Below are 19231 nucleotides of genomic sequence, written 5' to 3'. Positions count from 1 at the left end.
GAGAAGATAAATGAAATTGACAAACCCTTAGCTAGACTAACAAAGAAAAAACAAGAGAAGATGCAAATACACAAAATAAGAAATGACAAAGGAGATATCGCCAACCCCACAGAAATAAAGACTATCATAAGAGATTACTTTGAAAAACTATATTCCAACAAAAATGACAATTCAGAGGAAATGGACAAATTCCTAGAAGCACATAAGGACCCTATGTTGATGAAAGAAGAAATTGATGATCTCAACAAACCAATTACAAGTAAAGAGATAGAATCAGTCATTAAAAACCTCCCAACTAAGAAGAGCCCAGGGCCAGATGGCTTCACAGGTGAATACAACAAAACATTCTGGAAAGAACTAACATCAATCTTGCTTAAACTCTTCAAAAAAATTGAAACAGAAGGAACATTGCTTAACTCATTCTATGATACCAACAATACCCTAGTACCAAAGCGAAACAAAGACATCACAAGAAAGGGAAATTACACACCAATTTTCTAATGAACCTAGATGCAAAAATCCTCAACAAAATACTTGCTAACCATATTCAACAACACATTAAATGAATTATATACACCATGACCAAGTGGGATTCATTCCAGGTATGCAAGGATGGTTCAACATAAGAAAATCAATCAATGTAATACACCATATAAACAGATTGAAGGGAAAAAATCACATGGTTATATCTATAGATGCAAGAAAAGCATTTGACAAAATATAGCACCCTTTCTTGATAAAAACACAGCAAAAGTTTGGAATACAAGGAAATTTTCTGAACATATAAAGAGTATATATGAAAAACGCACAGCCAACATCATTTACAATGGTGAAATCATAAAATCTTTCCCTCTAAGACCAGGAACAAGACAAGGATGCCCACTATCACCTCTTCTACTTAACATTGTCTTAGAAGTACTTGCTCAAGCACTGAGGCAAAAACCAGATATAAAAGGCATTTGAATTGGAAAGGAAGAAGTCAAAATTTCATTATTGCAGATGACATGATCCTATACATAGAAAACTCCAAGAGGTCCACAACAAAGCTTCTAGAACTCATAAATGAGTTTAGTAAAGTCACAGGCTATAAGATCGATGCACAAAAATCAGTAGCATTTCTGTACACCAATAAAGAGCAAGCTCAGGAGGAAATCAAGAAATGAATACAATTTACAATATTAAATTAAAAAATCAAATACCTAGGAATAAATAATGTAAAAAACTTATACACAGAGAACTACACAACACTGTTCAAGGAAATCAAAGAAGACCTAAATAAATGGAAGAATATTGCCTGTTCATGGATAGGAAGACTAAATATTATTAAGGTGTCTATCCTACCAAAACTGATCTACACATTCAATGCAATCCCAATAAAAATAACAAAGCATTCTTTAAGGAACTAGAAAAACTAGCTATGAAATTTATTTGGAAAGGAAAGAGGCCCTGAATAACCAAAGACATATTGAAAAAGAAAAATGAAATTGGAGGAATCACACTACCTGACTTCAAAACATACTACAAAGCTACAGTAGTGAAAACAGCATGGTATTGGCACAAGGAGAGACACACAGACCAATGGAACTGAATTGAGAGTTCTGATATAGACCTTCATATATATAGTCATATAATATTCAATAAAGCCACCAGACCCTCTCAACTGGGAGAGAATGGCCTATTCAACAAATGGTACCTGGAGAACCGGATATCCATATGTAAAAGAATGAAAGAGAATTACCAACTCACACCTTATACAAAAATCAACTCAAGATGGATCAAAGACTTAAATGTAAGAGCCAAGACCATAAAGACTTTGGAAAGCAGTGTAGGGAAGCATCTACAGGACCTTGTAATAGGAAATGGCTTCATGATTCACACCAAAAGCACGAGCAGCAGAAGAACAAATAGATAAATGGGACTTTCTCAAAATTAAAGCCTTTTGTACCTCAAAGGAGTTTGTCAAGATGGTGAAAATAGAGACTACACAATGGGAGAAAATATTTGGTAACCATATATCTGATAGGAGACTTATAACTTGCATATATAAAGAACTCCTATATCTTGAAAATAAAAAGACAAACAACCTATTTAAAAAATGGGAAAAAGATTTAAACAGGCACTTCTCCAAAGAAGAAATACAAATGGCTAAAAAGCACATGAAAAAAATACTCCAAATCTCTAGCTATTAGGGAAATGCAAATCAAAACTACAATGAGATACCATCTTACTTCCATAAGATTGGCAGCTATGAAAAAAAGAGAAGACTACAAATGCTGGAGAGGATGTAGAGGAATGGGAACACTCATCCATTGCTGGTGGGAATGCAGATGGTTCCAGCCATTCTGGAGGATAGTTTGGCGGTTTCTCAAAAAACTAGCTATAGATTTGCCATATGACCCAGCAATTCCACTGCTGGGTATATACCCAGTAGAACTGAAAACAAGGGCACAAACTGATATATGCACACCAATGTTCATAGCAGCATTAATCAACCCAAATGCCCATCAACAGATGAATGGATAAATAAAATGTGGTATATACATACAATGGAATACTACTCATCTTTAAGAACGAATACACTACAAACACACGTGATAACATGGATGAATCTTGAGAACCTTATGTTGAGTGAAGCAACACAGGCATTGAAGGACAAATACTACATGACCTCAATGATATGAAATAAGTAAACCAAGCTGCGTCAGAGAGCTAGAGACTGGATGATAGGCTTAAAGGAAATTGGGAGGTAGTGGAAGGATGTAAGCTGACACCTACATGCGTGTAATCTACGATAAGCTGGAGGTAAGTATTTGTACAAGGAAGGCATAAAATGGGGGAATAGGGTTACCTTTGGGTGGGGCTTTGTGGGCTTATGGGGGGCTAGAAATGGGAGGATGGGAAATATTACCCAAGAAATTGGGGGGAGGGTGGGGCAACATACGAACATAGGAGTTTGTCAGGTATTTGCTTGAGAGTATAATGCTGAGAAAACTTTTTCTAAAATATAATAAAGAAGGTTACCTGTTTAAGATACTTAAAGGGATAATCTGACATAGGACAGGCTCCTAGGGAGTGTGTGAGTGCTCATTTTGCCATAGTGGGTTATATCATTGGATAGAGATCCATATAATGAGAGTGAAGGTATACCCACATCCTGTGGGGGACTGATGTTCTCAAATAGAGGGAATTGTACCTCTCAAGAGAAATAGTGACTCCCAATGCATTAGGGCAGTTGAGCATGTCAAGCCCTCAACACTGTTGCAAGTATCTCTGAACATGGCCCTTCACGCAATGAAGATTGACTGTCACTGTGATCCCTAAGGGGAGGGGGAAAGAGGTATTGAATAGATGGAATCAATGTAACTGTGTGGGCAATTGAAGGGTTCCAACAGATTATGCAAGGATGGATATAAGACATGTTAAATTACACCAAAAATATATAGGGGCTGATAGACTAAAATGTAAATCATAATGTAAAACATAAGATAACTAAAAATTTAGAAAATTGTATAGTTTAAAATATAAACCACAATGTAAACCCAAATGTTACCTTGTTTGAAAGCTATTGTCTCAATAGCTGTAAACAGTTTCAGTAAATATAGTATCAATATGTAAAAAGATTATTGCTGTGGAAGGGAAAAGGGTTTTATGTTGGATATGTGGGAGTACTATTTATTGTATATATGAATTACTGTAATCTAAAACTTTTGTGAAGATAAGCTTAATAATTAGGGACAAAAAGAAAAAGAAAGGACGTAGACACTGAGGAAAAGATGGAAGAAGTTTCCTTGCCAATTTGCATACAGGGCAACATTTATTGCAGTGATGGAAGGCAAAACATCAAAAAGCTTTTGCATTTTTAAATTTTTTGATACTCCATTTTATTTTTACCTTAATTTTTCTAAATTAATATGTATTGTATATCTAGCCTTTAAATTCATTCACTATATTATATTCCATTTTACTATTAATGGAACCTGGCAATATATTGGGCTTCATTTTTGAAGAAGTTTTGGATTACAGAGAGGTTCAACAATGGCAGTGGAGGAATACTGGTGTGGGATATTATTGACAGGGGACATATGTTTGGCAGGGAGTTATCAAGGGCCTATATCCAGGGTACATAAAAATGTTTGGATATTTTCATAGTGGTTACAATTAAAAACAACAACTGAGGGAGTACTGAGTTCCTAGCCAGGGGAGCTCTATCACCATCCCTAAAGGAACAACAACAATCCCCCAAGTGCAATGGCAAAGACCAAAAAAGAAGGAAGGTCCAACAATGAGCCCTTGATAATAATGACTATGCCTGTAAGTCTGTGCACCTGAAATAAGAACAGGGCCTAGAGCTGCAGGTGCCTAAGAGTTTTCTCCTCCGTGTTGCTCAAATGTGGCCAGTCTCAAAGCCAAACTCGGCATGTAAATGCATTGCCTTCCCCCCAGCGTGGGACATGACTCTTGGGGATGAGCCTCCCAGTCACCGAGGGATTACTACCAAGTACCAGCCGATGATGTAACTAGAAAATGACTTTGAATAAAAGGGTCAACTCGGACCAGCAGAGTATCTCAGTCTACATATAATGCCAGGAGTTAAAAATGCTTTTTGACCTGAATAAAAGGGGGAAATGGAAAGGACAAATGAGTTTATATGGCTATGAGTCTCCAAAAAGAGCCGGGAGGTTATCAGAGGGGTCGCCCTTATGCACACCTGAGCAGAGTCCCAGAGACAGATAAAGTAGATACAACCCCAGGTATTGGTTCTTCTGAGGGCTACAGAGACCCATAGGTGCTATGGTCATGGCAGATGGAGTTCAGTGCCATGTCAGTTGACCCTATTTTGGAGTTTGTTTTTGTGTGATGGAACTGGACTCAGATGTGATCTTTGTCCACAAAGTACTTGTTCTGGTACTTTTACTTTTACCAGAACTATAGTTGGTGCTGGGGTTTAATGTATACCCAGGGGACCTGAATCTCTGGACTGACCATGTGATAGCCAGGCCCTGAGCCTCAACAGACTTGCAACTCCTACACTCTGGTTTATTGGACTTACCCCACTCAGCTAACATGGAGGTGAAGAAGGTCAACCACCATACCAGGGAGCCAAGAGTGCCTACAACTGAAAGCAGGAGAATTGCATCCAGCATCCATGTAGAATCTAAGCCCCCTCTTGATATAGATGTGGAGTGGACACAACCACTCTAAGGTCCACAGGATGGAGGAATAAAGTATGGATTAGAGTGGACTTACTGATATTCTATTCATGAACTATTGTGATTAGTAATCGAAGAAAATGTGGCATTGGTGTGGAGAAAGTGGCCATGGTGCCTGCTGGGGGTAGGGAGTGGGAGGAAGAGTTGTGATGTGGGTGCATTTTCGGGGGTTGGAGTTGTCCTGCGTGGTGCTACAGGGACAGTTACCAGACATTGTATGTCCTCCCATGGCCCACTGGGTAGACTGTGGGAGAGTGTGGGCTATGATGTGGACCATTGACCTTGAGGTGCTCAGAGATGTATCCACCAAGTGCAATGAATTTCTCATGATGATGGAGGAGGTTGTTGTTATGGGGGAAGGAGTGGAGTGAGGAGGTGGGGGGTATATGGGGTCCTCATATTTTTTTAATGTAACATTTAAAAAAATAAAGACAAAAAAAAAGTAGTATATGGGGGAAAATCACCTAGTGTTCACTATGGACAATAGTTAATTGTCCTATTTTAGTAATCTTTCATCACTTGTAACAACGGTAACTACTCTTAAATAAAATTAAAGAGCAGTCTAAAAGTCCCTTAGAAGAATTGGATAGGACTTTAACATCATGGTAAATGGCTCCAAATTCTAGTATACTTTGAGATTTAAGTCTAACATCTGGGCAAAACTATTACTCAATTCTATTCCTCTGAGAAGTGTTTGAGAGCAAATGATTATTAAAAACACCACCAGAAGGTTATTTCATCTCCTTCCTAATTTCATTTTAGAGAATCTAAATTTCCTTCTACCTGGATATCTGCCTGGAGCAATCAAATCATCTCCATGCCATCCAGGTGAAGGGGAATGATATGTGAATATACTTCTAAGAACATCTGAGCTTTCGAGTTTTAAGTCAATGAAAGTTTTGATCCATGTTCTAACTCAAAAGCGATGTGCTGTAAATTATGATATGCAAGTGGGAAATAGGAGTGTCACTTGAAACAACCTCTGAAAGACAGCTAAAACAAATGAAAAGGAGATTTTAGTATACAACAAACAGAAAGGAATAGGTTTAAAACAGTAAATAAACATTAATTAGTCTGTATAAGATGGATGTGAAAATAAAATTATACTGAAAGGATGATGTTTTGGAAAACTGTATACTAGAGGCTTCATTTTAAATTATAAATTTTCATTTAAAGAGAAAATTGTCTTAAAGTCTCCATTTTATTACTCAGCACTGTTTTCACTTTATGGAATATTTTGCATTATATTTTAATTAAAGTTATAATTACAGAACTAAATATAATTAGCTTCTTTCTTCAAAAGAAATTGGAAGCGAACTTACTTTATTAAATTTTCAATTTGTTTCCTGCAGTGTTACATAGTTTATTCTAATTAATTATAAGAGAGCTCATAAATATTTTATCAACATGGGAATGTGATTAAAAACTCAAGATTTTTCTCTTGATTTTGTTTTAATTTTATCACCCCTGATTTTTGGTTTATGTTCAGATGTATTCAGATGATACTTAGCATGCAAGTTGAATAAAGCCTTTACTCTTCCATTCTTTTCTTTTAGGTCAGCATTTTGATGTGTCAAGGAGGAAAGGAAATTGGTAGGTTTTGTCTCTCTTACATGGATATGGTATCAGATACCATATGTCACCACTGGATATGGTATTTCTTTAATAGATTACTGTATGCCTCACCTCCCAACCCCAACTCTGCTAAAACATAAGTTCCACAAGGACAGGTACTTCATTTGTTTCATTTGCTGTCTATCCACAACACCAAAAATAGCTCACAAAGTAGGTCATCAATAAATATTTGTTGAATGGATGTGTGGACCCAAATTTCCTTAAATTATTTGTCCCCCTGAATACTTATTCTGAAAGATGCTTGCAGTAAATATTCACAGTAAGGGACAGTCCTAAAGCAGCCTGTTCCCTTTTCCTGGAATATACAAATACATCCTGTGTTCAGGACCAGGTGTATCAGCTTGGTGGCATAAAACACATTCCCCTTGTAGATAAAAAGACTGCCAGTATGTTCCTTCCCCTATTGTACTGAACATATATAACTCTTCACTGGAGACAGTCTGATTAAAGTGAGCATATTTTATGGCACCCAGCTCACACTCAAGTGGTTATCTGTGCCTGGTGGGGAGGCAGTGGTATCTCTCCACACAAGAAAGGCGTGCTGTGTAGAGCATTTCCTTCCATCAGTCAGGAGACCCACTGGCTATGGAGAACCTATGCCCACTAGTGAAGATGACCATGTTCTGTCTCTTCTCTACGTGAGTAAAACATTGTTCCATCCCGTGCTGTGGGAATCGCGTTTCTCTTGGTGACCCTGACACATGTCCTAGAATGAGTTGATGTCTCTTTATGTGTCTGTCCTCCTGACTTACAATATCTGATTAAGGGAGCCCAATAAAGGAAGGTACTGTGCCACACAAAGTCAATTTCTTGACAGAAAGACTTCCAAGAAGGAGATTACCTATGTAATTGTTACCCAAACTTATTTGACCAGGAATACCTTTTTTGTTTCATTGAATAACTCATGAGACTAGTGTCCTGCAGAACATACCTTGGAAAATGCTCCTTTATGTTATAATGGCTTAGGGAAATTTTATTTTAACCTCACTACTTGAAGGTATGGTCAGTTATGCCCTCAGTCTATCATCGTCACTTATCCATGGTTCAAGGTAAGATCTCAATCAACCAATTGATTAATAAATTCCCACTTTATCTCCATTCCCTCCATTTCCCCTATAGGCAATTATATCATTGTCTTTAATGTGTTAATTTTTGCTCATATATATTCTAATAGCAGGACTGGGAATAGAGGAGATATATAGTTTTGCCTTTCTGAAGCATTATACTTTCTAAATATTAAAAAATTAAATCAATAGGGATGGAAGGAGGAAGGAAATAAAACAGAAAGCAACTGAACCATATGAATTCAACTGCATTTCAAATTTACACCACCCCGATGTGAAACAAAAAATGAAAAATGTACTAATCCAAGTACATATGAACACACTATTTGACTATACCACTGAATTTGGGGCAGGGTTGGGTGGGGTTAAGATAAGAATTGCAAACAAAAATTTTTTTAAGATTTATTTTTTATTTCTCTCCCATCCCCCCGCCTCCAGTTGTCTGCCTTCTGTGTCCATTTGCTGTGTGTTCTTCTGTGACCACTTCTATCCTTATCAGTGGCACTGGGAATCTGTGTTTCTTTTTTGTTGCATCATCTTGTCATGTCAGCTTTCTGTGTGTGGGGCACCATTCTTGGGCAGGCTGCACTTTCTTTCGCACTGGGCGACTCTCCTTAAGGGGTGCACTCCTTGCGCGTGGAGCTCCCCTACGTGGGGGACACCCTGAGTGGCAGGGTACTCCTTGCGCATATCAGCACTGCACATGGGTCAGCTCCACATGGGTCAAGGAGGCCTGGGGTTTGAACTGTGGACCTCCCATGTGGTAGGTGGACACCCTATCCATTGGGCCAAGTCTGTTTCCTGCAAACAAATTATAAACACTTTTCAGTAAGTTTTTCATAGTGGTACAGGTAAACAATTCTGAAACTAGAGTAGAGTATTATAGGATTGACCAAATGGGTAAATTTGGGAGCCAGGGTTCTCACTGAGGAAAAAGATACATATAAACATATGAAAGAAGGGAAGGCAAGAAAGAACCCTGTGGACATGGGCTGGAACTTAGAGGTGATGGTATAAATTCATGATTTCTAATATATATATATTATACATAAATACATATTTATATACATACACATGCACACATGATTTCTCAGATATATATGATATAAACATGTACACATGTATATACATTTATATACAGATGTATGCATGTGGTAGTATAAATTAATGATTTCTAATATATATTATATATATACGTACACATTTATATATTCATATATATGCATATGAATATACATGTGTACATGTGTATATATATATAAATGTGTGTATATATACATATATTTCCTAGTTCTGTGCATTGAAAGTACTAAAGCACAACAGTTCAGTAGCAGTGAGCATACCTAATGCTTAGAGTTTTGTCTCTAATACCACTCCCCACTAAAAATAACTGTATTAGTCAGCCTAAGGGGTGCTGATGCAAAATACCAGAAGTCTGTTGGTTTTTATATAGGGTAATTATCTGGGGTAGGCACTTACAGATACCAGGCCATAAAGCATAAATTACTTCCCTTACCAAAGTCTATTTTCATATGTTGGAGCAAGATGGCTGCCAACATCGACCAGGGTTCAGGCTTCCTGGGTTCCTCTCTTCCCCAGGACTTGCTTCTGTTTCCTCGGTGTGCTTACTTCTCAGGGCTCCAGCTTAAGGCTTCAGCATCAAACTCCAACATCAAAACTCCAACATCAAAAACCTCCAACTCTGTCCTTTGCCATATCTTTTATCTGGCATACTCTACTGATGTGACCCAGTCAAAGCCCTAATCACAATTTAATCATGCCCAGGTACAGACCAGTTAAAAAATATAATCCAATATCAATTTTTGGAATTCATAACTATATTAAACTGCTACAGGAATCAATGGCTGATACCAGAACTGGGATGAGCAGGTACAAAAAGAACAAGGGACTCCTTATTCTGTCATCCAGTAAATGCTCAAAAAATTGATGGGGGCATGTTAGAAGGACAAAGAAGCCAACTTGAGCATGCTTCTTCTACCCACATCTGGGGCAATCTGGACACCAAAATAATTTACTATAGTAATAAATTAAAAGCCATTGTGGAAAACAAAGAATTCATTACTGTATACTAATAATAAATGCATCAATCAATAAATAAATAGGATAAAAGGAAGGACTCTTACAGTAGCATCTAATGTGCTGGTTAATAAATGTGGAAGTAGTGCTGGACTGTGAAATCAATATTTTGCAACATCATAGTAAATATTGGACCAGGCAAGATTAATCAAGGGGTGCTAAAATCTAGGAGAAATTTTTGAGAGGAACAGAATATTTGCATGTTCTTAAGGGACCTGCTACAGATAGTTTATATGCCACAAGAAAAGGAATATTTGTTATACAGTGGAGAAAGCAACAATACCTTGACCAAGTTTTCAAAATTAGCATTGCCAGTTAGGGGCAGAAGGCTGCTCTACCTCCAGATGTGACACCCTGAGAAGTTCATAGCGTCTCCTAGGCAGTGTTCCGGTTAGAATGCATAACCTGAATCTAGTCATGAGGAAACATTACACAAAGCCCAAATATGTAACATTCTATAAAAACAAAGAAACACTATTTCTCAAAAACATCAACATTGTATAAAAGCAAGGAAGTTTCCATATTAAAAGAGGTAGAGAGAGAGGATAACTAAATGTAAAACATGACCCTAGACTGGATACAGTAATAGAGGAAGAAAAATGCTATCAAAGCCATTTTGGGGTCAACTAATAAAATATGAGTATGATAAAACTGTGTCAATGTAAATGTAAGAAATTGACAAATGTGCTACAGTTATATAAGAAAATATTCTTAGGAAACATACCGTAAAATATTTTGGGGTAAATGGCCATGATGAGTACAATTATTCTTCAAATGGTTCAGAAAAGTCAAATGTTAGAGAAAGAAAGAGAAGACATATGTCAATTATAAAACAAAGTGTTGGGGACTGAATCATGTGTCCAATAAAGATATGTTCAGATATTAATCCACACTCCATGTTCTTGGGGGTGTGAACCCATTTGTAAACAGGACTTTTAAGTTGAGGTGAAGGTTCATTTGTGAATAGGATCATCAAAAGATCCTATTTAGATGGGGCCAAATTGAATCAGGCTGGGTCTTCATCCATATGATTGGAGTACTCCTAGAGCAGAGGAAATTCTGTATTCAGTCAGTAGAAGTGAACAGTAAGCAGAAATCAGGGGAGCAGACCCAAAGAGATTGCCTCATGAAAGAGAATTGCAGGAATGCTACAGACTGAAAGCAAGCCCTGCCAATACCTTGCTGTTGGACTTCTAGCCTCTGAAACCATGAGCCCATAAATTCTTGTTGCTTAAGCCAACCCACTGTGTGGTAATTGGCATAACAACCTAAGCAAGCTAAGACACAAAAGGAGTAAAATATTAACCATAGGTAAATCTGGGTAAAGAGTCTATGGATTATCTTTACATTCTTTTTTGAAATTATTCTTTTTGTACAATACTATTCTTACTCTGATTTGAAAATATTGCCACATAAAAATTTTTAAATTAGAAAAGGTTATATTTTTTAGAAAAGAAATGGACTTTCCAGAACAGTAATAATGTTGAACATGAACAAGGGATATATCGATGTTCAACATTTGATTCTTTTACTTTATATATGTTTGAACTATTCCATAATAAAGAGCTTTTCTGCTTTTAAGAAATGGTTTGCCTTGTCATGGGTTTCTATTTAAATGGCCTATTTCGTGTGTTAACCATGGACTATTTGTAAAGGCAACACTAGAGAGATATTGTCTTATAACACTCACTGATAATGGGCAATTGAACATTCAAACCACACAAAGCATGTTTTCAAAAGCTGCAGCCTGCACTCTCCAAGGTCATCTAGTCCATTGCTGAGACTGATCTTTGTTAGATCCCACTGAGCCCCTTCAATCTCAGTCTCTGTCTGTCTGCCTCTTTCTCTATTAAATTAAGAGATGTGCTATTTTTGGACAGTCCCTGGTGATGTGATAAAATAGGATGCTGTTTTAATTTTCTAGGCCACTTAGACAAATACCATGAAATGGTTGAGCTTAAACAATGGGAATTTATTCACTCAGTTTTGAGACTGGGAGAATGTCCAAATCAAGGAATCATCAAGGCAATACTTTCTCCCTGAAAACTGTGGCTTTCTGGGGCTAGCTGCCAGCAATTCCTGGTCCTCAGTTTGTCACATGGCAGGCACGTGGTGGCCTCTCCTGGTCTTTCCCTCTTCTTCCAGGTGCAGCTGATGTTCAGCTTCTGGCAGCTCTATCTGTGGCTCTCTCTCTTGGTCTGAAATTCGTTCAGTTATAAAGGACTCCAGGATTAGGGTTAACTGAAGTAGCCTCACAAAGGGTCACACCCACAGGAATGGATTAGATTTAAGAACATGTCTTTCTAGGGTACATACAGCTCCAAACCACCACAAATGCCTTCTGGCATCTTCATCTCCAGGCCATTTTCTGACTTTCTTCCAGGATTTTCCATCCTTTTTTGTCATCTGTTAATATAAACTTATGCCTTGTCAGTTTATCTATGCTTTTCAGAACACGTCCGAAAACAAAGTCTCCTATCATCTGTAATCATTCTGTGACTAGGTAAAGATAACTATTCTAACTTGACCAGCTAAAGACCTGAAAAGGTAAGTCTACGTCTAATATCACAAGGAGCAGGAATTTTTAAGTTAGGGCATCTTTCTCTATACAATATACTCACCCAATACATGATGAAGTCTGAGTCAAATGGCAAAATTATGCATGGTACAAGACTATTAATAGTTTCTGGTAAGTTTTTAAATAACAACACAGGGCTTGTTTTAGCTTAAGATCCACTCCGACACCCGCGCCTTTTTCTGCTGTGACTGTGCACAGCCCGGCTTTCCCAGTCTTGGAACGGCATCTTTTGCATTTGTCCGTATTGACTTCACTTCCATATGAAATATTTACATATGTTTATCACTTTGTCATCATTTAGCATGGCATCTGTTTGCTGAAAAATGAGTCAGGTCTCAGCCACAGCAGCTTGTTGGATTCTCATGAGTATCTAAAGGGAAAGCAGCCTTTTGGATTATTCCCTTAAAAGTGGGATATTTTATTAATTATCACCTTTCATTATTTTATACTTTTAAATATGCTTTGCCTATTTTCCTTCACTTCATACTTACATAAGAACCCTTGGGATATGCAAAGCAGATTTTATTAGTCCTATTTGGTGGCTGTGGAGTAAGTCTCGTAAGGTGAAGTGATTTCACAAAGGTCACAGAGCTGCGACCAAGATGTCCCAGGTGTCCTGCCCAGCAGGCCCATGATCTGTTCATTAAATGTGCTGAGTCACGTTGTTAACAAACTTGTGCTACAATAAACACTAAGTTGCAATGGCTTTTCAAAGATGCCAGAAACTAATTTTATAATTTAAATAGTAGCTACCAATTAGCGAGTGTTTAAGTATTACTTTAGATACGTAAAAGGATATTAAGCAGAAGTTTTTCTGTGACTTCTGGATATCAGCTAAAGTCCTGAAGTCCCAAGAGGGAATGCAAAATGGCTTATTTAAAAAAGAATGTGGCCAAACTGGTCCTTTAACACTCACCTGCATCATCTCATTCACCCCAAGTAAGAAGAGTAGAGCACATTAAGGGATATTGATTGCATCAGGACAGTTGTTGGCCCAGTGGCTGTCCCACAAGACAATCAAGTGGGTTTGTAAGTAAACAAGTCCAAGATGTGTCAAAAGAGGAGACTAAGGTCTGATTATCTGGCAGACAGCTTGCAAGTCTACAAAACATCTCAGCCTTCCCCCTGCCCAACTCCCACCCTACCCTGTACAGAAATCATTGACAGAATTCTTGGGGGAGTTTTACATGTGTCTCCTACATTTGGGAGTATATGTCAAACTAGAAGTTGATATTTTCTTCCTGCCTGAAGTTTTCTGAAGATGGGAGGATGGCTGGAGTCAAACTCAGAAAAAGAAGGACTGCAGATGGAGAAGCCTCCATTGCATGTAACCAGCATTGCAAGATTCCCACGTGTCATGTACTAGGTTGAATAGTGTCTGCTCGTCCCTCCCCTCACCCCCAAAAAAGTCTGTCCTTCCAGGAACTGCAGAATGTGACTTTATTTGGAAATGGTGTCTTTTCAGATATAATTATCTAATGAGGTCATACTGGATTTCGGGTGAGGTTTTAATCCAATATATCCAATATCCTTATAAGAAGAGAACAGACATTGAAACAGAGGCACACAGGGGAGAAGACTACGTGAAGAAAAGCAGAGACTGCAGTGATGCAGATCAAAACTTGGAATACCAAGGATTGCTGGCCACCACCAGAAGCTAGGAAAGCAAACAAGAATTCCTCCCCAAGAGTTTTCAGAGAGGGCATGGTCCAGCCAACACCTTGCTTTTGGACTTCTGGCCTCCAGAACTGTAAGGGAACAGGTTTCTGTTGTTTTAAACCATCGAGTTCATGGTACTTTGTTACAGTAGCCCTAGGAAACTAGTATACACCAGTATACTGGATCAAATCATGCTGATGGGCCCCATCCACGAGCACTCCCTGAGGGAAACAAGGCAACCCCATCAGAAGCCAGCTGTGGAATGGGACACAGAAGGTCAGTGTCACCACACACTCAACCACTGAGAGATGAGCATTGTTGAATAATTGTCCCAATGTTCCTATCTTACATCAGGTTCCCTAGAAGATTAAGAGATTGAGACAGGGATTCAGATGCACAAGATTTATGATGAATAGCTCTCAGGAGAAACCTGTAAAGGAGTGAATGAAACAGGATAGGGAAAGGGAAGAATCCATGCTAGGATGTGTTCCCAGGTAAGTCTAGTCTCAATCTGGTTCAAGGATGGAGAGGTACTCTGTAGTAGAAACTAAACAGCAGAATTGTTCCCTCTTAAGACAACGGTCTGGCCTTTTGTATCCCCATGTAGAAGTCTGTAATTGAGTATTGGCAACTGGAGTGGGAGAGTGTGTTTAATCAAGGAAAATTCTCCATAGAACTATGGGGTGTGGGAGCTGTGAGAAGTGGTCCAGGAAAGGAACCAACAGCATTTATGACACTCCCTTTCTTCTAATGGGAACATTCAAAGGCATGTTCCACATGGTATTTTAGAGACTCCCTAGAAAGAATGAGCCACAGTTACTTACAGTAGTAGCATACTTGTAACACATACTTTATTGGCTTTTTATTTTTCTGTCTTTCTTTCCCCATTTCTTCATTTGTATTACCTGGAACCACCCCCAGATATATCAACTGCACCAAAATTCTTGCTCCAAAGTCATTTTGGGGGAAAATCCAAACTAACACATTATCAGAGTGAGACTGTTCTTATCACTGAAAGCTACCTACAGTGATGGGTTCCAACTGAAAAAGATGTAAGGATAAAGGAATCTAAGATTGTTTTTTCAAGAAAAAATAATAAAAGTAAATCTGTTTCCTTTTTGTACCCTGATGCAATTTAAGATTGCTTGCTAAATTAATAGCATTTATTATTTCATTTAACACTCAAAGCAACTTTCCAAATTAGGTGTAATTATCCCTACTTAATAAAATGGAAAACAGACCTTCAAAGAAGGTAAATGTGTTATCCAAAGTGTCCAGACTAAGATTCAACCAAAAGTAATCTGATTATAAAGCCAAAGTTATCTATTAAACCATACGTCCTTCTTTAAACATGATACAGATGTTTGTTTGCTCATTTCAGAAATTAAATATATGGGGGTACTATGAGGATGATGGCATCAGAGTAGGTAGGCAGCAATCAACTCTCTCACAAAAACAATGGAGGAAGGGCAAAAAAAGCTGTCTGAGGGAGTTGCTTTGGGGACCTGCAGAGCAGAATAGTGCTGTGCATCCTCCAGGAATGCAGGGGACAGAGAGATAAAAGAGATGGAACAAAAAAACATGAGTTGCTAACTCTCACAGCTGGGAACAGCACCCATCCACCACTGTCAAGGCAAACAGCCTGCACAAAACCCAGGGCTCACTGAAACCAAATGAGAGGGGAACAGGTATCTTCCACTCTGGGAAGGGAAGCGTACGCAGAGGGTGGAGAGTGGTTTCTCTTCAGTGAATCTGGCCAGAAGAATGGGTTTGAATCTTGGCTCTGGCCAGACCAGAATCACAAGCAAGTGGAGGTTGAGAGAGACGCCTCCGTGGAAAGATTCCCCACAAACACAATCTCCTGGCCAGCTGGGAAACTGAAAGGAGAAAAACAGCTTTTACAAATTTCTAATTCCAGTCTACTTGGAGTGAATCTGTGCCCCTTAGAGAGTCCCTGGTCATATTTTTACAAGTTAAGCGGGGCAGTTTTAAAGATGTAGAAAAGGGTGAACCAAGAATAAAAGAAGGCTCCACACTTCCGGTGGCTGGCGGAAGCGGGGTCTGCGGCTACGGAAGTCGGTCCCGGAGGCATGGTGGGGTCAGGGGAGAAGCGCACCGAGCTGGCTGGGCACCCGCTCGTCCTGGCCCGTTGAGTCCAGACCGACAGACATGTGATAATGGATCATCATATGTTCCCGCCATCACACCTCGGAGAACCCAAAACCAAAATGTCATTCACCGCTTGGAACGCCGGCGGATCAGTTCAGGCAAGGCAGGTACCCACTGGCATCAGTTCTGAGTGTTCCACCAGACTGTCTTCCCCCAACTTCACAGTTGTCAATGTCGAGAAGCCTCCTTGTTTCTTACGTAAATTCTCACCTGATGGACGTTACTTTATTGCTTTTTCTTCAGACCAGACGTCTCTTGAAATCTGTGACTACCAGGGCTGCCAGGCGACAGAGCACCTACTGCAAGGATACGAGGAGGAGATCTTGTCCAGTGGTAATGACCAGTGGTCAGTCAACATACAGGGCCGGCTCTTTGAACGCATTTTTTGTCTTGCCACATTACCAACGTGGCAGCCAATGGTGAGCACCTGAACCGAGAATGTAGCCACTTCACCAACGACTGCTGCTGCGTCATCGTGGGCTCTGCTGCCTACCGCCTGGATGAGCCTCACCCTCCTTTCTATGAGGTGTATGGGAATAGTGAGTCAGTGACCCCCAACCCACGGTGCCCTCTAGAGGACTATTCCCTCCATATCATTGACCTTCACACTGGCCACTTATGTGATACTCACACTTTCAAGTATGACAAAGTGGTTCTGTCACACAACCAAGGACTGTACTTGTACAAGAACATCTTGGCCATCTTGTCAGTGCAGCAGCAGACCATCCATGTCTTCCAGGTAATTCCCGAAGGCATGTTCATTGATATGCAGGCCATTGGCCGCTTTTGCTATGAAGATGACTTGCTCACTGTGTCAGCTATTTTCCCCGAGATACAGTGGGACACTCAGACAGGTATGGCCAACCTCTTTAGGGATCCTTTCATCAACTCCCTGAAACATCAGCTTCTGGTATACTTGTGACACCAGGCAGAGAAGGATGGCAGTGCAATGGCCAACAGGCGCTTCTTCCAGTATCTTGATCAACTGCAGCAGCTATGCATGTGGAAGATGTAGCTTCTGGGTGAAAACCATCTGTTTATCAAGTATACAAGAGAGGATGTAGTGACACTGTGGGTCACAGACCCATCACAGGCTTCTTTCTTTGTTGTGTACAATATGGTGACAACAGAGGTGATTGCTGTGTTTGAGAATACATCAGATGAGCTTTTGGAACTCTGAGAACTTTTGTGACCTCTTCTGTAATGTTATCCTATAGAGTGAAGTCCAGTTTCCCTGCTCAGCTTCCAACAACAATTTTGCAAGGCAGATACAATGCCGCTTCAAAGACATTATTGTAAATGCCAAATATGAAGGGCACACAGAGGCAGTATGCCAGCTGCTGGGCCAGCTCCTCATCAGTGCCCAGTCTTACAGTGGTAGCCCCTACCTTGATTTGTCTCTCTTCAGCTATGATGACAAGTGGGTGTCAGTCATGGAGCAGTGCAAGACTTGTGGACATCATCCTTTCAGGTACTCATCACTGCCACAGCACACTGAGGGGTAGAAGATGCCTGGGTTCTCTGTCTTTTCCCCAAACATCATTTCATTGTGACTTTCTCCACTTGTACCCAGAGATTGGCTTCAGAGGGTTCTACGCCTGGGACTCTGGTCTGCTGAAGTTTGAGATCCAGGCAGGCCTTCTGGGCCACCCCATTAGCCACACAGTGGCTTCTTGCCTTCACCTTTCATCCTTTTGAGCCTTTCGCCATTTCCATGCAGAGGACTATGTTGTCAACTTCCATATGTGACACTGCTGCAGGTAGGCATGTCATCAAAGCCAGCTTCTCTGGTCTTCCAAGACTTTCACGATTTCTTATCTCAGAAGACTCCAAAGCAAAGTCTCTGACTACCAGCAGCATTCCCCTGGTTCCCAACTGGTATACCTCAAATAAGAGAGAGCCAGAGGAGAGGAGAGAGGGTGGCTTAGCCTCACTGCATTCTTTAATTGTCTATAATCCAACTGCTGATTGATTTAAAGTCCTTTTACCTTTTCTCTGTGGGAATGCCCAGCACTAATTAATTCCAGTTAGTTTTTGTTTTATTTTGCATTTTTTTGCTCTGAAGATGATAACATTAGACCTGTACCCCTTTCATGACACTGCTTTGGCATTGTGATTTGCAGCCTGAAACAGGTAAATCTTGTTCACTCATGAGAGTAAGGGCTATCTTAATAAGAAAAATAACAAATAAATAAAGCCCTTGGTATTTTCTTAAATGAAAAAATAAAATAAAAGAAGAGCCATGAAACAAAACCACTGGGCAAGAAAGAGAAATTGACTGTCAGAGTAAATTCACCAACATATTCAAATGGAAAGACAGCAACAAAAAATTACAAGCCATACAAAGAAACAGGAAAACATGGCCCAAGCAAAGGAACAAACCAAAAATCCTGATGAGACACAGGATTGAAGACAACTAATCAGTGATAAACACACAAATCTCCTAAATCAATTTAAGGAGTTGAAGGAAAACAGGACTAAAGAGAAAAAGGATATTAAGAAAACACTAGCTGAGCATAAGGAACACTTTGAAAGCCTGCAAAGAAAAGTAACAGAGATTATGTGGATGAAAGACACAGCAAGATTAAAAATACATTAGAGGCGTATAACAGCAGATTTGAATTGATGGAAACAGAACTAGTGACATGGAAGACAAGCATCTGAGTGTGAAAAAACAGGAGAACAGAAAGAGAAAAGAATGGGAAAAAATGGAAGAGAGTCTCATGAATTAAACGGCAAGATGAAATACACAAACATATGCATTACTTGTGTTCCAGAAGGAGTAGAGAATGGAAAAGGAGCAGAAAGACTATTTGAGG

The 19231-nt window shown here is 39.4% G+C and overlaps 1 pseudogene; it reads left to right on the top strand.

The window, feature by feature from the left end:
* Positions 1 to 2775: 2775 nt before the first annotated feature.
* Positions 2776 to 18176, top strand: LOC101411197 (DET1 homolog; annotated as a pseudogene).
* Positions 18177 to 19231: the final 1055 nt, after the last annotated feature.

The sequence above is a fragment of the Dasypus novemcinctus genome, chromosome 26 (assembly GCF_030445035.2).
Source record: "Dasypus novemcinctus isolate mDasNov1 chromosome 26, mDasNov1.1.hap2, whole genome shotgun sequence".
Classification (NCBI taxonomy): Eukaryota; Metazoa; Chordata; class Mammalia; order Cingulata; family Dasypodidae; genus Dasypus; species Dasypus novemcinctus.
The sequence above is the reverse complement of the archived record's forward strand: the minus strand, read 5'-3'. Positions and strand labels throughout refer to the sequence as shown.